General features: G+C 39.6%; 1 protein-coding gene and 1 long non-coding RNA gene across 6 annotated transcripts in view; one reads left to right on the top strand and one right to left on the bottom strand.

Moving 5' to 3' along the window:
• RhoGEF64C (Rho guanine nucleotide exchange factor at 64C) overlaps nucleotides 1–19884 on the top strand; it is a 192102-nt gene that overhangs the window by 13341 nt on the left and 158877 nt on the right. For 2 of the 4 annotated variants that reach the window (XM_070208339.1, XM_070208340.1), the window contains exon 2: nucleotides 19621–19657. The exons of the other annotated variants lie outside the window; for them this stretch is intronic. The gene's annotated coding sequence lies outside the window, so the exon portion shown is untranslated. The remainder of the gene's footprint in view (nucleotides 1–19620; nucleotides 19658–19884) is intronic. 4 annotated transcript variants of the gene reach the window in all.
• Nucleotides 4751–13874, bottom strand: LOC116650811 (uncharacterized). Of its 2 annotated transcripts, none has more exons than XR_011416352.1 (3): nucleotides 13056–13874; nucleotides 5436–12749; nucleotides 4751–5127 (listed from the first exon to the last, which is right to left on the bottom strand). It is a non-coding gene; the product is annotated as an uncharacterized lncRNA (long non-coding RNA). The 2 variants fall into 2 exon arrangements; XR_011416353.1 differs by lacking the exon at nucleotides 4751–5127 and having other exon boundaries at nucleotides 5149–5725; nucleotides 5777–12749.

The raw sequence follows: 19884 nt of genomic DNA, 5'->3' as shown, positions 1-19884 counted from the left end.
GTCTATTAGCTAATCGAATTTCCCTGCTTGTATAAACATCGTACAAGTATATATCACATATTTTCTATCGTATAGAATGTGAAACCGTACTTGAGCTAAGCGATTTTGAGGTTCCTTCCTGAAAACCCTCAACAGAAAAAGTTGGATAAACAACAGCTGAACGTTAGCCAGATTCTGAACTCTTGTAAGAAATGTGAGGAAGCAGGGCTTAAACCAAAACCTGGCTTTACAGATTCGACAAATCAGATTCGCGCACAGGGGTTCGATTCCCTTGCTCACTGCGCTCCTCTGGTACATATCATTTAGTCGCCCTTTTCTATTTATAGCTATAATATCCAGAGTATTTAATCTTCGCCAACTGAAAGTTAACTGTTTGTAGCTAGTTTTTTTTAGCCTATTTCTGTGTCTGTTATGGGCGTGGGCGCTTGTCGTGTGTTGGCCACAAATACCGCTTGCTGCCCGACTCGAGTCTGAAAGTGGAGCTGGCTAGCAAACTGGCTTACTTTCGCAGCAGGCGGTGGTTGCATTCGAGGTGGTTGCATTGTTGCAGCTAGTTGTTGCTGTTGTTGTTGCTCTGTGCACCGTCTGTCTATAACTTTGGCATTTACAATATTTAATCTCATATTTGCGCGAGGGAGGGCTCTCAAATGTCGCGCTCTGCCGAGGCGTTACGGCCAAATGGCACAACTTATGGATACTTAATGCCAGCGCGCTGCGCTTGCGGGCTGTTTGACTCGCATATTGGTGTGTTGCCTGGCAGCAGGCAGCATTCGGCTGGCAGCATGCAACATGCGGCTTGTCGCATGCGGCATGCGGCATCTATGGGCTGCAATTTAAAGCGTTTTCATTTTTTATGCATGCATTGCATAGCATTTGTAGCTCATTTGCATTCGTGGTTGTTGCTCGCCGCACATGTTGTTGTTGTTGTTCTTTCTTCTTCCTCTTCTCGTTGTTGTTGTCGTTGCTCTGCTCGTTGTTGTTGCCGGCGTCTGCCATGCAATTTGCTGCAAAATGAAACCGAACAAACCGAGCGCTCAGCATTTGGCAGCATTAAATTTAATTTTATTAAAAAACTTTGAACCAGCCACATGTGTGTGTGTGTGTGTTGTGGGTGTCTCTGTGAGTGTGTGTGTGTGTTGTGTGTTGCCTGGGAATTTTACAATTGACAACATGAGCGAGTTGCTGTTGCTGCTTCGTGCTGCTGTTGTCGCTGTCGTTGTCGCCGCATGTTGTTGACGTGTCTGTTGCTGCCGTTTGCTGTTGCTGCCGTCTGCTTCTGCTGCTCGCTTTTTTGTTTTATTGTCGCCCTGTGCGGGCGTGTCGAGCGTCGCTGCTGGCTTTGATGACAACAGCGCTCGATAAAGTTTTCAGTTTTCAGCAGTTCGAGTGTTGGCAACGAGACTGAAATTGGTAACAATTACCTATACTTTTACAGCTTGCACTTTTTTGCTGCTATACTCTGTTTAATATGTGCGATACGAGTATATTGGTTCTGCAGCTGTCTCTTTGCTTGAGTGAAAGTCATTGTAGTTTTTTTATTAGCTACTTTGAGATGCTTCTGCTTCTAACATCTACAGACTTTGCTTTTGACTGTACCTTGACAAATGCCATATTCTTGCTGAGGCTTCAACTTGTTGTTAACTTGCGTCAAGCAATGAAAAGCGTAAAGCGAGCAGACCTGAATCCTCATTCTGTTTGTCTTAAGTAGGAGCTAAAAATAAAGCAGAAGCCAAAAATATAGGCCCACCTCCGCATCGAATCGAATCGATATATCTTTCTGACACTGCCCCGCCCACTGGATCTGACAATCGCACCCAATTATAAGAAAGCCTCTGCTGTCAATTATTATACAGCGTATTGCTGCGTTACTTGCAGACCGACTGCAACGTTCCTGCTGTGGCCAACAATGCCCGTGACGTGCTGAGTTATCGTTATCGCACTGTCATCGACTCGGCGAAGGCGCCGCCCTTCTGCCACCTGAGCTGCTGCTGGCGTTTTGCATATTCATTTGCGGCAGGCCAAGGACATCATCGAAGTCGTCGGCAAACGATATCGCGAGCGCGGTTCTCATCATCATTTGCATATGTTACACTTTATTTATTGTGCTTGTTGTTGTTGTTGTCGCATTTCTCGCGCCGCATTACAACAGCGCATATAACTCATACGCAGCGTTAACCTCGCGTTTTGCAGCTCGCATTATTTTCGCCAGCGCTGCGCCTGTATTTATGGCCGTTACGTGAGACACTTGGTTTATGTGACAATTGCTTTTTGTTCGTTAAACATATTTTCTGTATCTTATTATTTCTCTTTGCTCGCTCGCTTTTCTGGTTTCCCTGTTTCGGATTATAATTTCGATTGTTCGGTTGTAATTTATGCCTTTAAATTGTGCAAGAAATTTGCAAAACATTTATTAGCTCCATTTGGCTCGGTGCCTGCAAATGAGTCACACTGCCAACAAATTGGGCATCTTCTTTGCCCATGGGGAAGCCTGTCATCTGCGCTTTGTCAGTCAGAGATGACATTTTGTGAAGCAATTCATAAGATAATTGCTTTTGTAAGTTAAAAATAGTTCCTTTTGATATCGACATATATTATGTGCTTATCGGTAATTAAGGAGAGGGTATTAAATTAAAGCAAGAAATAACCTTTAGTACAGACATCTCATTTCTTTCAAGATTGGAAAGGTGTTCTTATTTCTTTCACAAGTAACGGTAACATACAAGAAAAACTCTCTTGGAAGGGCAATGATTGTCGGGTAAATTCTGTCCCGAGAGAAGGATGCAAATGTCTTGATTTGTAATGGTTTAGGAGAAAGTGGAAGCCCCAGCGGGGTTTCCGTCTAATATGAAAGTACCTTAGGAGAGTTTTCACTGTATGTCGATAAATGTCAATAGTGGAATAGTAACAAAGTCCACTTCAATCAGCTCGCTTACAATTCAACTGATACAATTAGTGCTTATAATAAACCTTATAATAAAATCCATACACGTTACTTCCTCTTTCTTTCTTTCTTACTCCTATATTTATCATCTTTATCCTTATCGAATAATCGATAGAGCTTAATTACTCTCCTTACTGTATCGATGTACCGATTGCAGTTAAATAATGTTTTCATATATGGATTAATAGATATCTCCCAATTATTCTCCCCTGTCGTATTTGTCACACTGTTCACAAACAGCCCTCTTTAGAAGCTAGCTTTGTGGCAATATGCAAAGAATAATTCAATAGGTTTGCGTTCTGTTTTGCCAGCCCATCTGTTGTTTGCCCGTCTGTCTGTTGTGATTGGCCAACAATGGGCGAGCCAGTAAGAATATCATTTTCACATTTTGATGTCCGATTACAGACAGACAACAGCAAGTGTGATAACTAGAGCAGCAAAGCATGGCGGTAACAATGCGAAAAGGTACAAAGCCAGCAGCAACTATTATGACAGCAAATAACTAAGACAAAGGCAATTTGTTGCACACACAAACAAACACTTGCATACACATGTACACACTCAGATAGAATGTATCTCATGGTTACAAATGTTGCTGGAAGACAACTCAATGCACGCGGCTGGCCGCTTGGCCCAAAGTTGCCGGCTATGAAAAATGGATCTGCTCCAGAAGATTTCAGTAATCTCGTTCGTCACACTTGGCCGCTCAAGTACGAATTTATGAAGCGCCATCAGAGCTGTCCCACTGGAGCAATGGACGCTCCCCCTGGCTGCTGGGCAGGGCCAACTAGTTGTCCAAGCTAAAAACTTTTATTAACTTGTAATGCTTGCTGCTCGATCTCGATGCACTTTGCCGAGAAATGCACTCAAGAATGTAACGCGCGACTGGTCAAAGTGTCAGCGTATCTAAGTATCTAACTACCTATGCACTTGCAGAAAAATTCATAAATAAATAAATTACAAATTCATAATACAGCTAAGCTCAACATTAGTCTGCAACATATGTTTTTAATAGCTCAAGAATCCTATTAGATCTTGTCGACTTAAAGTCTTCATTTAAGAGCATTCGCAAATGAGTTGCGATTTCTTTTTAAATAATTTCACATTTGTTTAACATCTTTTCAACTTATTCTAAGAATTTAAGAATTTCGATTATTCAGCTCAAAATATATAAACACAATAAATAAATTTAGTTCAAATTAAAAATAAAATAATTGCAAATGTTTTTAGCTTATTTCAAATAAGAAAATTCTTATCAGTTTTTTATGTCTAAGCTTGTAATGGTGGGAAGGTTCGGGTTCAGTTTTTGCCTTTCGTTTGGCCATCTACCAAAAATAAAAACAAACGGCCGTGGCTGTTGCCTAACCGGGTGCATAGGGATTGGAGGTTCGCACTTCTTGCTAATACTCGGACAATAGCTCGTCGGACTGGTCGGGGTTTTTTCCTTTCCCTTTTGCACTTACCATAAACACATAGTTTAAGTGCGATCAAAAAAAATAAAAAAAAACTTATTGATTTAAGTAAATCCATTGAAACAAAAAAAAAACCGGATTCTAGTATGGGTACCATTAATGTGTTCCGACCGAACACCCAAATTCAAACTATTCAATTTCGCGTAAGTGAGAGAACTAAGGTGTTGATCGTCTCTCTTTCTCTTTACCCTCCCTACCTTGACAAGCAAAAAAAAAATGGAATGTGGATGCTTGTCCCTATTTCAGGTTCTTAAACCATCACTATAAATTGCAAGCGGCTAACATGGGTACTTGACAGATAAAACAATTAATTATGGAATTAGGATATCATATCATATAAGCTAATATAATTCGTTTATTCACGCATTGTTCAATTTTGTTGCCAATTAATAGCAAGGTGAGTATAACTCTATTTACAAGAAAAAAAATATACAGTTTCCAAACAAAATTTGAATCCAAAGTTAATATGATGAATGTGCAATAACTAGTTTAAATCCCATAAAGAAATTAAGGGGAAGGAGAAATTCACCAACATTATCTTGAGACTTGACGGATAGTAATTAATTTACCGTCTTGCTAAATTAACTGCATTTAAATGTTCATGTGTGTATATAACTACATATATCTATAGGCATTGGTTTAAACTCTTACTCACGCGATATCCTTCGAAGCAGACGTTGGGCCCAATGTATACGACGATTATGATCGCTGTTGCTAAATATTACAAAAGAAATTTATAAGTATATAAACACATGTATATATATATATATATATATATATATATATATGAGCAACGGTCAAGGTCGGTGGTGTAGGAATTTCCTCTCGCTTTAACTTATTTAGGCATATTCATTGCACATTTTGTTTTAAAGAAATTAGTAAAAGAAAAAAAAAATTAAAGGAAATAAAAATTAAAACTAAGGATCTATTAGCCGTCCATCTTGGCAACGTTAAACAATTAATGGAATTATATGGCAATGCTGCTAAGCAAGCGAAAGGGGTACACCAAAAGTAATACAGACTCGGCTCCTTTGTTACTCTCTGCAGGTTACACTATATGCTTAGTGCATGCGGTCCCGATGGTGCTGCATAAATAGTAAGCGTTTCACCCGCTTGACGCCGTTTTCCGAGGCTATGCCAGATGTTGTTCTTCGCAAGACAGCGGCTGATAAGTAAAATAGCAACAAAATTGGTTCTGCTGGGTTGCTAAGTGCGACACGTGCTCTTGGTGTTGCCCTTGTCTGGTCCGATCTCCCCCTCTGGTAGTGCCGACTAGTACGTCTAAATCTAGTCAACTGAGCAGGCACGGAAACTGTGGAAGCCTTAATTAGTTCCAAGTCTCAACACTAGCACATATAAATACCTTTTCTTTAAGGGTCACCCCGAATCACAATTAGGTTAGTGGGTCGAGTTGTTATGAAGGTTTTTGGTTTCTATTAGCGTACCAAAAGAACACTTCCAAACTGTACCACAATTGCAGCCTTGGTCGTTGATGTCTTTGCAAAAATTATTTGCAAAGAAAGAAAAAATGTTATGAACTTAACTCGCACGCGCTTCAAATATATCTGACATGCTAAGCTGTACTTTTAACCTTTACTACTTCCCAACGACAAAAAAAATAAGGAAGCTTTCAAAAGCTCTACATCACGCGATTATATTTTAAAACGGTACTATGGCCTGATCTTATCACCTTTTTCCTCTCTATTCGCCCTATTCGGTTGCGCATGCCCTCAGCTGTGCAATAAACGAAGAATTGGCTTCCAGCGCGGTCGGTAAAGCAGTAACTAAACTAGAGCAGCTGATCAACAAGCAGATTCGTTTGGGGAGTGCAAAGCAGCCACTACACCACAGTTTATGCAGCGCTACTTGCTAGCGGGACATAAACTGAAATAACTATAATAACTGTTGAGTTAGAACTTGTTACTAGTTTGTATATCTTTGAGATGAAAAGTACCGATGCATTTACCTGTTTCATTAGCTAGTTGATAGTAGGCTGGGCTGACTTTTTGTACAACAATCGCCGGAATGAAAACTGGTGCAAGCTTAGAACTAAACTTCTTTTGCGCGTTACTCTGACAAAAATTGCGGGCGAAGACTTTCGTACCGGCAGTAAGACTTATGTTTCGGCTGCGCAAATTATATATCTTAGCATTTCTATTATGTGACTGAGCTACATTGTCTTTAGCTATCTGACGGATTACTTGTAAGGCTGTGGGCCTCTCAATAGCAGTGTCTTCGGACAAGAGGTTAAGTCGCTTTAGCAAGTCATAGTCTTTACCGTTTAACATCATATTCTGTCCAAACGCTAAAAAATATGGAGAGTACCCTGTACTTTGGTGAACGCTGGCTCTCAAGGCAGCACAAATGGCGTACAGCTTTTTATCCCAATTTGAATGATCTTTTCCGATATAGGCTCTAATAGCCGCTAATACTGATCTATTTACTCGCTCACTCGCATTACTTTGTGGCGAGTATATTGCCGTTCGAATGTGGATGATTCCATACCGGGTAAGAAAAGCTTTAAAGACACTAGAAATGAACTGAGAGCCATTGTCGGTCAGAATAGTTTCTGGCACGCCGAAAGTGCAAAACAGTGTGTTTTCTAGATAGTCGATAATTTTGTTGGTAGTAAACGCGCGAAGAGGCCACATAAAATGAAATTTAGTATTGTGGTCTACAACCATCAGGAGACCTATATTGCCGTTCTTGGACCGAGGATATGGCCCTAGAAGATCCATGTAGAGCTTCTGAAATGGCCGTTCTGACGTCATAGGCTTGCCCATTGGAGGTCTCAACACTACATTGGGGCTTTTCGTTTGCCGACAAACTTTACAATTGACTATATATTCATGAATTTGGGCCGACATTTTTGGCCAAAACAAGTATCTCTTGAGTTTCTCTATTGTTTTTCCGATGCCACTGTGTGCAGCGTTAGGGGGATTGTGGGCTCTCTCTATCACTTGTAGGGTGAGAGACGAAGGTATCCAGAGTTTCCAGGATTGTTTCTCCTGAATGCTATATCCCGTCGCTGGCTCAGTACGTTTATATATAAAACCGTCGATTATCTGTAAATCCGGTAATCTGGATTGGTTAGAAGAAATACTGTCTATCAGATCCAGATAGTTTGGCGATTTGAATTCGGGTGAAGACAGGTCAACTATGGGACCTTGCTCCTCGAATTCCGCAAGCTCTGTCTCATTTTGACGCGATAGCGCATCAGCGACAACATTTTGTGTACCGCTACGATGCGAGACTTTAAACTTGAAGCCCTGTAATTTGATCACCCATCTACCTTGACGTCCTCTGAGATCCTTCTGTCTCATGAGCCATTGTAAGGAAGCATGATCAGTTATTACTTCGAAGTCCTGTCCTTCTATATACGCTCTAAATTTAAAAATACCTCTTATTACGGCTAAGCATTCCAGATCGGTCACACTATAATTCCGTTGGGCCTTTGACAGTTTCTCTGACATGTATGCTATTGGAGCCTCCTCTTCCTGTTCATTTAGTTGAGCTAGAACGCATCCTAAACCAGTTGTGCTAGCATCGCAAACTAATCTAAAAGGTTTTGAGAAGTCGGGTGTAGCCAATACAGGTGCAGAAGTTAAAAGTGTTTTTAAGGTGTTGAAAGCGGAATCAGCATCAGTGTTCCATTTCAATACTTTCGATTTCTTTAGCAACTCTGTAAGCGGAAAGCTAACTGTTGCATAATGATTAACGAAACGTCTATACCATCCAGCGAGTCCAAGAAAACGTCTCAGTTGTTTTACACTTTTTGGTACAGGGAATTCGTTAATAGCTTGTATTTTGCTAGGGTCCGTCTTTAGTTGACCATACCCAATTATAAAGCCCAAATATTTAATTTCCCGCATACAAAATTTTGATTTTGCGATGTTGATTGTCAAGTTCGCTTTACGCAAGTGCAGCGCTACTTCCTGCAAAAGCAACATATGCGAATCGAAGTCCTCTGATAGCAGAAGTAAATCATCTAAGTAGACAAATACGCGGGTCCGCAAATGGGCTGGTATCACGCGTTCCATTAGTCTACAAAGCGTTTGAGGAGCGTTACACAATCCAAACGGCATTACTTTGTATTGAAATAATGGACGATTAGGGACTGTAAAAGCGGTATACTGACGTGATTTTTCTTCTAGGGGTATCTGCCAGAATGCGTGCTTCATATCGAGGCCCGTTATATATTTAGCCGGCGGCAGACGACTAAGAATTCCGTCGATATGGGGTAGAGGGTACGCATCTTTACGAGTGTACTTATTTATGACTCGAGAATCTAGACACAGCCTGTTTTTATCCTTTCTTTGCACAAGGACGCAGTTGCTGCTCCAGGGGCTATGCGATACCTCTATTATATCTAAAGCTAGCATTTTCTCGATCTCGTCAAACATTAGCTTTTCAACGGCTGGCGAAATAGGCCAATGTCTTTGTTTGACGGGGGTCACATTATCTATTTCAATGCGATGTTCGATTAACTCAGTGCGTCCTAATCCTTCCTTTTCATAAGAATAGAAATTAGAAATGATCGAATTTAATCGTGACTTTTCTTCAGCGGTTAGCTGATGCATTTTCGCTGTTTCCTGGATATCCTGTTCGTTACTGTTGTCTAATTCATTTACGGACTCATCAGGACGAATTAAATTCGTTAACAGTCCAAAGTCCTGCCAAAAATTTATGCCTAAGTAAACATCTTGTTTCAAATCGGGTATAACATAAAAATCAACATTATGCACTTGTTTTCGAAATTCAACTTTAAGTGTCAGTTTGCCTACCACTGGGCAAATAGCGTTGTTAGCTGTTCGGATTGATCCAGAGCATTTGCGCGCTTTGGGATGTGACAACAGTGACTTAGCTGCAACATTACCGAGGCAACTAATCGTCGCTCCGGAATCTAATAATGCTACATATTTTTCTCCCTCTAGGCTTAACTCAGTGTACAAGCGGTTATCTGAGCTCATAAACACTGATTGAACGAGCTTCTTACGAAGACTTTTAATATTTTTCCAGAATTTCCTAAGTCGAACAGTAGAGCGTTTTGGCCGACTGAGAAATTCGATGGGTTCTATGCTGCTAAAAATTCGTCTTCGTGTGTCAAGATAGTGTTTTACTCTAATATGGTACGGTACGTACTTATTTTCAATATCAGTTTGAGTTGCAGTCTCGGCGACTGAACATGTATTTGCCATATAAGTTGTAAATATAGTATTTGGAGTTGATTGCTCCAAACTACCATATGACTGTATTTCTGGCAAGGACTTTATTCTTTTGTGGGATGCGTCAAACTGGTGTTGGTCTGCGCATCCCGCTTCCGGTTTCCCAAAAGATTGCATTTGCTACAATTGGGTTTAAAAGTATTTTTAGCACCGCAACCGTAGCAGAATATACGCCTTTCTCCCATGCAGTCATCGAATCGGTGTCCCACTTTATCGCAATTCCAGCACACTATTTTCTTGTTCTGTATTTCTGAAATATTATCTTCTATATCATTATTTTCCAGTAACTCAGAGACATTACCTCTACCGTATTTGGTTCGATTGGGAAACGAGCCAGTTTCTCTACAGAAACTTTCATGTTTCTTAACTTCCTCTCTTAATTCTGCTCGAGTTCTAATCTTCAAATGCAATAGTTCGTACCTGAGCGCTGTTCTCGCATTGCGTTTTAATAGGTCAACAAGCTTGTCTTCGCTTATTTCGTTAGATAATTGGCTAACCAGGCCTTCAATCGCTGATTGAAAATCATCAAATGTCTCCTGATCTTTCTGGCGTCTTTTCCTAATTAGTTCCCACAAGTCAAAGTCGTCTTTAACGTCCTCGAATCTAAGTCGGAAATCCGTACAGAAAGCCAACCAGGTATACTGTGGGTTTTTCTTGTGGAAGCTCCAAAACCAATCATTGGCTTTCCCGAAAAAAAGTAAATGAAGATTGTCACAAAGCAGCCTATAGTCGCCGTTCAAATTTTGAGCCGTTAATGAACGAATTCGATACAAGAATTCATCTATCTGCATAGAGTCTTTCGAACCGTCAAATTTAAGTCGCCAGGTTTGCATAATGCTAGCTGCTTTTTCTGAACTCAAACTTGAGTTTGATCGATTGCTACCTCTGGGGCTGTATGGTCCGCAGTCAAGGGGTATGTCAGAGTTCTGGGCACTATTAGGGAGAGTATCAGCACCTAATCCCCTTGGAGACTGAACTAATCTAGAGCGTGTTGATTCAGCTTGCTCACTTCGTACATTTAATGTTGCTAACTTCTCTTGCAGTGATTGTTCAACAGAAGCTTTAATAACGTTTTTGAGTTCTGCTATTAAAGTCCTTTGCTGAGATTGTAGAGCTTCGTTGATATAGGTAATTGTCTCTACATTTGGACCATTGTCCACTGACTTATTTCCGTTGCTGCCTAAAGACATGCAACTACCTAAATATTCTCTATGATTTCGATTCATAGACCTAGTTTGCATACTTCGCTTGGGCGTGGCTCCTCGCCCTTTTCCGAATCGCTGACCTCTCCTGATACCTGTAGTAGTCGAACCATCTTGGCAAGGTAGAGTATTTCGCGATAGAGTTTCGTCTGTTTCAGCATTACCAGCTGAGTGTAACTCCGCTGCCAGTGTATTGTTCATAAATATTAGTTGCCCTGGGTTGCAATCTGCCTCACATACTGGACATTTTGGGGTTGTCTTTAGTGTATTGCTTATGCAAACGTCGTGAAAACGGTGTTGACAAGGAGTAGTCGCAGATAGCTGTTCTGCTTGCAATTGCTCATGGCAAATGCCACAAAATGGATCTTGCGCGTTAATCGCTGCAACTATGCTCTCTGTGCTTCGTCTCACTGCCATAATGAATGCAAACTTTTGCTTGTTTCCAAACAACAAAAGGAAAACTAAATAGGACTTGTATTATTAAGTCTTGGTTATTTATTCTATCTGTCTTTTTCCCACACGTTATTGCTTACAATCCTTAAGCAAACCTGAGTAGTTGAATTTGTGCTATTTATTTTACTGGAGTCTATTTCTGATTTGGATTTTTACTGCTCATGGACTACTAGACAACATCCGAAATATTTCCAGTTTGTTGTAATTCCAAATAGTCCTTGAAACAATTAACCCAAATTTGATTATTATTCCCTCTTTTCCGATCTTACCCGCTGCTTAAAGTACTAGTAATTAATTGTGGTCGACTAATCCAGCAATGCCTGAATTACAATCGCAAATTCCTACAACTAACTACTGTCTGAACACAACGTATTTTCCCGAGAAAGGGGCCTAACAGGGTAATTAAAAAAAATAATAGGTAGTAATTGATATGGTATAACTTCGAGTTTCGATTGGGGATTGTTGTGCACTAGGTGTTAGTCGTGCTTACGCAAGAAGTAAAAGTTTTACGTTCTTGCTAGGGTCCCACGTGTTGGGCGCCATATATGTAATGGTGGGAAGGTTCGGGTTCAGTTTTTGCCTTTCGTTTGGCCATCTACCAAAAATAAAAACAAACGGCCGTGGCTGTTGCCTAACCGGGTGCATAGGGATTGGAGGTTCGCACTTCTTGCTAATACTCGGACAATAGCTCGTCGGACTGGTCGGGGTTTTTTCCTTTCCCTTTTGCACTTACCATAAACACATAGTTTAAGTGCGATCAAAAAAAATAAAAAAAAACTTATTGATTTAAGTAAATCCATTGAAACAAAAAAAAAACCGGATTCTAGTATGGGTACCATTAATGTGTTCCGACCGAACACCCAAATTCAAACTATTCAATTTCGCGTAAGTGAGAGAACTAAGGTGTTGATCGTCTCTCTTTCTCTTTACCCTCCCTACCTTGACAAGCAAAAAAAAAATGGAATGTGGAGGCTTGTCCCTATTTCAGGTTCTTAAACCATCACTATAAATTGCAAGCGGCTAACATGGGTACTTGACAGATAAAACAATTAATTATGGAATTAGGATATCATATCATATAAGCTAATATAATTCGTTTATTCACGCATTGTTCAATTTTGTTGCCAATTAATAGCAAGGTGAGTATAACTCTATTTACAAGAAAAAAAATATACAGTTTCCAAACAAAATTTGAATCCAAAGTTAATATGATGAATGTGCAATAACTAGTTTAAATCCCATAAAGAAATTAAGGGGAAGGAGAAATTCACCAACATTATCTTGAGACTTGACGGATAGTAATTAATTTACCGTCTTGCTAAATTAACTGCATTTAAATGTTCATGTGTGTATATAACTACATATATCTATAGGCATTGGTTTAAACTCTTACTCACGCGATATCCTTCGAAGCAGACGTTGGGCCCAATGTATACGACGATTATGATCGCTGTTGCTAAATATTACAAAAGAAATTTATAAGTATATAAACACATGTATATATATATATATATATATATATATATATGAGCAACGGTCAAGGTCGGTGGTGTAGGAATTTCCTCTCGCTTTAACTTATTTAGGCATATTCATTGCACATTTTGTTTTAAAGAAATTAGTAAAAGAAAAAAAAAATTAAAGGAAATAAAAATTAAAACTAAGGATCTATTAGCCGTCCATCTTGGCAACGTTAAACAATTAATGGAATTATATGGCAATGCTGCTAAGCAAGCGAAAGGGGTACACCAAAAGTAATACAGACTCGGCTCCTTTGTTACTCTCTGCAGGTTACACTATATGCTTAGTGCATGCGGTCCCGATGGTGCTGCATAAATAGTAAGCGTTTCACCCGCTTGACGCCGTTTTCCGAGGCTATGCCAGATGTTGTTCTTCGCAAGACAGCGGCTGATAAGTAAAATAGCAACAAAATTGGTTCTGCTGGGTTGCTAAGTGCGACACGTGCTCTTGGTGTTGCCCTTGTCTGGTCCGATCTCCCCCTCTGGTAGTGCCGACTAGTACGTCTAAATCTAGTCAACTGAGCAGGCACGGAAACTGTGGAAGCCTTAATTAGTTCCAAGTCTCAACACTAGCACATATAAATACCTTTTCTTTAAGGGTCACCCCGAATCACAATTAGGTTAGTGGGTCGAGTTGTTATGAAGGTTTTTGGTTTCTATTAGCGTACCAAAAGAACACTTCCAAACTGTACCACAATTGCAGCCTTGGTCGTTGATGTCTTTGCAAAAATTATTTGCAAAGAAAGAAAAAATGTTATGAACTTAACTCGCACGCGCTTCAAATATATCTGACATGCTAAGCTGTACTTTTAACCTTTACTACTTCCCAACGACAAAAAAAATAAGGAAGCTTTCAAAAGCTCTACATCACGCGATTATATTTTAAAACGGTACTATGGCCTGATCTTATCACCTTTTTCCTCTCTATTCGCCCTATTCGGTTGCGCATGCCCTCAGCTGTGCAATAAACGAAGAATTGGCTTCCAGCGCGGTCGGTAAAGCAGTAACTAAACTAGAGCAGCTGATCAACAAGCAGATTCGTTTGGGGAGTGCAAAGCAGCCACTACAAGCTCGAGTTATATATACCAATTTATTTATTATTTCAACTTTTCACGAAGTAAACTCTCAATTTGAAACATTAGAATTGACAAGCGGCAAAGTTTTCTTCGAGTGTATCTGTGAGTATGTGTATCTGTTGCAAGGTTCAATAGATGGTTGCAGCCATTGTGTGTCTTCCCCCCTCGCGCTCTCTGTCTGTTTGCCACGGCTAAAACAATGCGGCAGGTGAATTAGATGAATTGGTGAATTACAGATTGCCGCAACTCATTTGCATCGCAGGCGTCTCGTTTGCGGCTTGCGAAATCGAAAACTCCGCCAAATGACTCTGGCAAAATCGGCAAATGGGCGTTGACTCGGCGCACAAATGTCGAAAGATATTCATACAATTATTATGACGATGTCGTCGTCGTCGTTCGTTGGGCGTAATGAACTTTTGCGAAAAATATTCCATGCGCCTTTGTCTTGGGCACATATTTCATATTTCATATCTTTTCTTTTGAAGGGCCGTCTTATCGCCCTGCTCTCATCTGGCCAAAGACCCAGCCCTGTTACCTTTTGGGGCCATTTAACGCCATCTCTGGCATTGCAATTTTGGCATTTCCACACACAGACACATTTTCCAATTAATTAAATGAAAAATGAAACCATTTTACAATTGACGTAAAATATAATTAAAATTGCGCGCATGCAAAGCACAACAACAAAAAAAAAAAAAAAAGACAACCCAGACGCCAGAACGCACACAGGGACGGGGGGAATATGTGTCAGGGGCCAGGGGCGGCTGCTCTCTGTAGTTGTGCGACGCATTCAATCAATGAATTGCAGACAAAATGCCAAATGCAAAATGCGAAATACACTTTTATTGCATTTAACAACAAATTGAAAAGCCAACAACAAACAGCATAAAATCAATGCAAGTGTAATCTAACTAAAAATGTCGTACGCAGTAACAGCGCAGTGCATGCTCTTTCCAAAGCGAGAAGCTTAGTAAATATTTAGAGAAGTTTAAGTAATGCGCATATTCATTCAATAGATTTCTGAATGGCACAGTTAAAATAATGCAAAAAACATACAAAAAAAATTGTTGCATAAATTTCAATTCGAACAGTTAAAATGATACAAAGAACATTTAAAATCATGAATCTTGAGCGAAATTTTATGCTTTTTTCAAAGCGAGAAGCTAAGCAAATATTTAGAGAAGTTTAAATATAATATAATATCTAATGGATAAATTAAAATGATGCATACCTTATTAAAGAACTTTTAAAAACTTGAATTTCGCGCGTCATTTTTCTGCGAGGGTATGCACATAATAAATATAAACATTTGCCTTGTTTTAGATGAGCTAATCAAAATGCATAGTCGACCATAAATATTATCATTTGCTTTTTTAACTAATGAACCAAAAACAGGTTCCGTTCGTCTGTTTCTAACTAATTTGCAAGCATCGAGAGAAGTTCGTTGATTCCCTAATAGACCACACGATACGATCAGAGAACTTACTGCTGCTTCTTCTTGTTCTTCATTATGGTTGGGTTTTATGGCCGATTGCTGCCATTAACTGACATTAAGAGGCATTTACATTTCTGCGCTGTGCCCTTTATATATTCAGGACAGTTGAGCACCTGATTTGCATAGCGCCCAGAGATCAGCCGAACTGCATGGGGTCCATTGTGGTGCAAAGCTCATGCCCAAGCACATAATATGCAAACTATGTTAGGGCATTCGACTGCCGCAACACAAAAGAAATGCGCATTGCCATGTAACCATGTAAATGTAATAATAAATATTTGTTGGCTTTTGTAGCGCAGTGTTTTTTTTTCTTTCTTTTGTGTTTTTTTTTTTGTTTTTGCATACCCTGTAGACAGCGGGAGTGTGTTGAAAGAGGGTGTATTGGTGTTTGGGAAATCTTTTATCGTATCTTATAAAGTATCTGCTCTTGATCAGCATCCGCAGCTGGATACATCTATGGGCTTCTTGTGAACGCAATGATCGTTAAGACTTCCATTCTTTAAATTTGTTAATAAGATTCTTTTATATCATATTCAGTATTAAAATGTATAGAGCTTCATCAGAATCTTCATGAGCATAGATGCTTTCTCCCTTGGAAAATGTAAGATGCATACAATAGAAAATCGTCTTTAGGCAAATTTGATATCAATCGGACAATAAGCATCGACATTTTTTAAAATATACTTATTTTGGGACTATGTGAAAGAACCACCTAACAGCTGCAGGTGCAACTTGAGGGGTGTGGTCTTTTATCGAACGGACTATAAGCTCCGAATTCATTTATAGGAAGAGCTATCATAACTGCAGATCGAACTAGCCGTGTGTGGGCTGTAAACTCTCATATAAATTGGATTGCTGGCCTGGTAATCTTTTATAAATTGTTACATGCATACAGTACCCCTTGAGCACTCCAAATTTTACAATAAACGGACAATGAATACCGAAAGTTATTTAATATACAAATTTTTGGTACTAGGGCAAAGAGCTAGCACAGCCCCGAGTTCAATATGTGATATTTGAGCATATAGAACCCAACTTTTGTAGGCAGACTCTTTTATAATAGAAATAGATAGATAGAAATAGATAACGTTGTTTAATATTGACATTTTCTGGTACTTGTTTAAAGAGGCAGAAGCGCGTTCAGCTTGTGCTTGTCATCAGCTTATGTACAGGGTATCATGAATCATGCCTTTTCGACTAGAGCTAGTTTTTGCTTTTGTTGTTTTTGTATTGCTGCAAATTTGCTTGTTGCATTCTGCGGCTGTCAACATTTGCTGCCTGTTTGCCGCTCTGTCTGAGTGTCCGTCTGTCTGTCTGCCTGTCTGTCTCTTTCTCTTTTTGCCCCTTTCGCTGTTTGTTGATTGTTTTTTACATTTAATTTTGCATTACTTTTGTTGCGATGTTGCAGTTTTGATTTCTGCTGCCAGCCAGCAAAAAAGGGCATGGTCGCGCCCCCGCCCTCCTTTTTTCGAATGTGTTTTTTATCTGTCGCCTTTGTTTATTCATGCAAAGTTTTGTGTTAGCTTTGTAGTGTGTATGCCTTTTTTTCTTGTCGTTCAGTACTTTCACTGCTCGTTAAAAGCGTGCAACAAATGTTTTTAATGGTCCTAGACGGCCCACCCACAGGGCGGGCAGCTGGCCAAAAATTGTGCTGGCTTTTGGCCAGCGGGTTGCATCTTTCACCTGTCCGTCAAGCACATTATGAACATAATTATGATCATTATATGTTGTTGTTTGATTTCTGGCGCTCAGACGAAAGCGCAAAAATTTTCCTAATGAAGCTGGCAAATGCAACTATGGCCATGCCCAGCTGCTGCTGTTTGACTTTTATGATTTCCATTGCATGGCGTTTATTATGGACAGCAAATAGAAAACACGCCAGCAAAACGAGAAAATCAATAGAAAATCCCCCTCAACTTGCAAGCTGTAAATGAAGTGTGAGCCAGGTGAAGCAGGTGAGCCGGAGGTGTGCCGGGCGTGCTGGTGGGTGAGCTCCCTCCGCTGTTGCAACGCTGATCTACGTGCGTATGCCATAAATCGTAACAATAACAACATGACCACTTGGCCAGACAACTGGCAGACAAACCCGCAGCAGCAGCTGCAAAAGATGGAGCTAAGACATGGACGGTCGATTTCACTTGACAGGCGCGACCACAGTGATACAGAGAGAGGGAGAGAGAGAGAGAGAGAAAGAGAGGGAGGGAGAATCGCTTGGCTTCACTTCTGTCCAAGCAAACATTTCCCTAGACTCGCCGCTGTCCAAGCGCAATGGAAAAATGCCAATTCCACTTCAAGTACAGCCCAGCGAGAATTCTGAAGATTTCAAGTATATAAAGGTTTTCAAAATGCTTAAATTGAGCATGAAACAAGTTTAATTTACTTAAAACAGCCAGACTTTTATTAAGTTCTAAAAACTTAGAAGCATATGCATATTTTGTTTAGGCATAAAATGTCTTTAGCTTGCAGAATTCTTAAATTAAGTTTTGCCTCTCAATCGTGTTATTCGAAATTACTATAACTAAGAATTCCTACCTGCAAAATACTTTTTACCAGAACTTGCATACTTGAATTAAGCGCAAAAAGTCTTTAATTTCTTGCAGTTAGAAATCAAGAAGTCTTAAAACTATAAAATAATCTTCTACTATAAAGTGATGCAAGCCTAAATAAAGCATATTTAGAATTTTAGGCAAAATATATCTTAAATAATTTGAGAAAAAAATACTTTAAGCAACACTGACCAGTGTTTACTATACTTTACTTTACTTTCGGCAATTCAATTTCCAATTGTTGTTGCAACATGAGATATGCGGAGCTGCTCGATGTTATCACTGGGGAGAGCTCCATGTTCCTGGCGAATCTCATTTATTTGTTATTACAACACTCGAGCTACAACACTCGAGACCCTGCCTGAAATATTGTCGCACACACACACACACACCAACACACATACACAATACACAACTCATAAAAAGCCCATTTATAACTGTTAACTTGTACAAAAGTATTTACAGGCGATTTAGCCGCTCACCGAATTACAACCAGCTCACAATTGCAATTGTTTATTTGTGTTTTGTCGCACCACCAAACCCACTCCCCTCTTCCCCTCTCCCATCCACTGAGTGGGTGGTGCTGTGCTGTGGCAACTTCTCTGCCACTTTTGGGAAGCAATCAAATGTGTTTTTGTTGTTGTTTGTACAATGTTGTTTGTGTTTTTGTTTGTTAGCCTTTATTGTTGCTATTATTACAATTGTTGTTGTATTTGTTATTGTTGTTTAGTGGCCAACACAGCTGCTGCTGACACGCACAAAAATTTCCAATGCACAAAAACTCAAGTGCGAAAAATACGAGATATATATAATACAAATGTGTGTTTGTACGTTCATTTATATAAATGTATTTATGTACTCTATCATAGCGAGAAAAACGGGCTGCCTTTGTTCTATGGCTGAATAAGTTTCGTCATCAGCAGGCGGACTGAGCTGTTAACTGACACTCGGTCACGGGCACAGTCAGGTGCCAACGGGCTACAGTAGACACTCCAAATAAAAACTCATGTGTGGTGGACGCAGATTAGAAAGGCACAAATAAACATAGCCTAATTGCTTCAAAACAAGAGTCACAGCCAACGATTCTGATATTAAAATGACTGTAACTTTGTTGGGAAAGGTAGGGACGTACCACAAAAAAAAAAAACTCTAGAGCTTTTTAACATTTACTTTGAGGCCTTTTGGAAATTGCCTAGAAAGGTAGCAGCAGCTGTCAGACTTTCACATCTCTTTAATCTCTTTTCTTTTTGGAAAAAACTTGAAGTTTGTTTGCGAAAATGCAAGCTGCAAGTCAGAAAGAGACAGCGAACACTCGTGAGAATCGCATAGAGAGACGGCCGTTCACCGCAGCCAAATGTCACGTTGTGTGTGTGTGTGTGTGTATTTGTTTATTTTAGACTTGCAATGATTACAAAAAAAACAAAAAAAAAATATAAAAAACAATATTATTTGCATTATGTTTTATCTGCTGTCGCACAGGTCGTGCAGCATTTTTTTATACACACACATATATTTATAGGTGTGGAGTTTTGAAAGCGCATTTTGAAAGCATTAAATTGATGTCACCCTGTTGGCCATTGTTGACTTTTATGCGTTTGGCGTTGTCAGCGCAATATTCCATATTGATTTTGGTTTTAAATAATAAACTATAGTTTTATTCTATTGTTATTTTTTCTTTTCTCTCTCTTTCTAGCATTGCGGACTGCGCCTAGAGTCCAGACGATCGATAGGTAAGTGAAACAAAGTATTTAGTTTTTTGTTAGTTGGATTTTTTTTTTTTTATATCCTGTGTTTTGTTGTCCTCTCTGCTGCTTATTAAAATGTTGGCAGGCACTTTAAAAATGGAAAACCGCATGCACACACGCTGCAGCAGCATATGGTTTTTTTCTTTCTCCAGAATTGGGACAACAAGACGCATAAATAACCAACATGCCAACAGATAGATAGAGAGTATATG

This window comes from Drosophila virilis, chromosome 3 (genome assembly GCF_030788295.1).
Source record: "Drosophila virilis strain 15010-1051.87 chromosome 3, Dvir_AGI_RSII-ME, whole genome shotgun sequence".
NCBI lineage: Eukaryota > Metazoa > Arthropoda > Insecta > Diptera > Drosophilidae > Drosophila > Drosophila virilis.
This window is presented reverse-complemented; position numbering and strand designations above follow the sequence as displayed.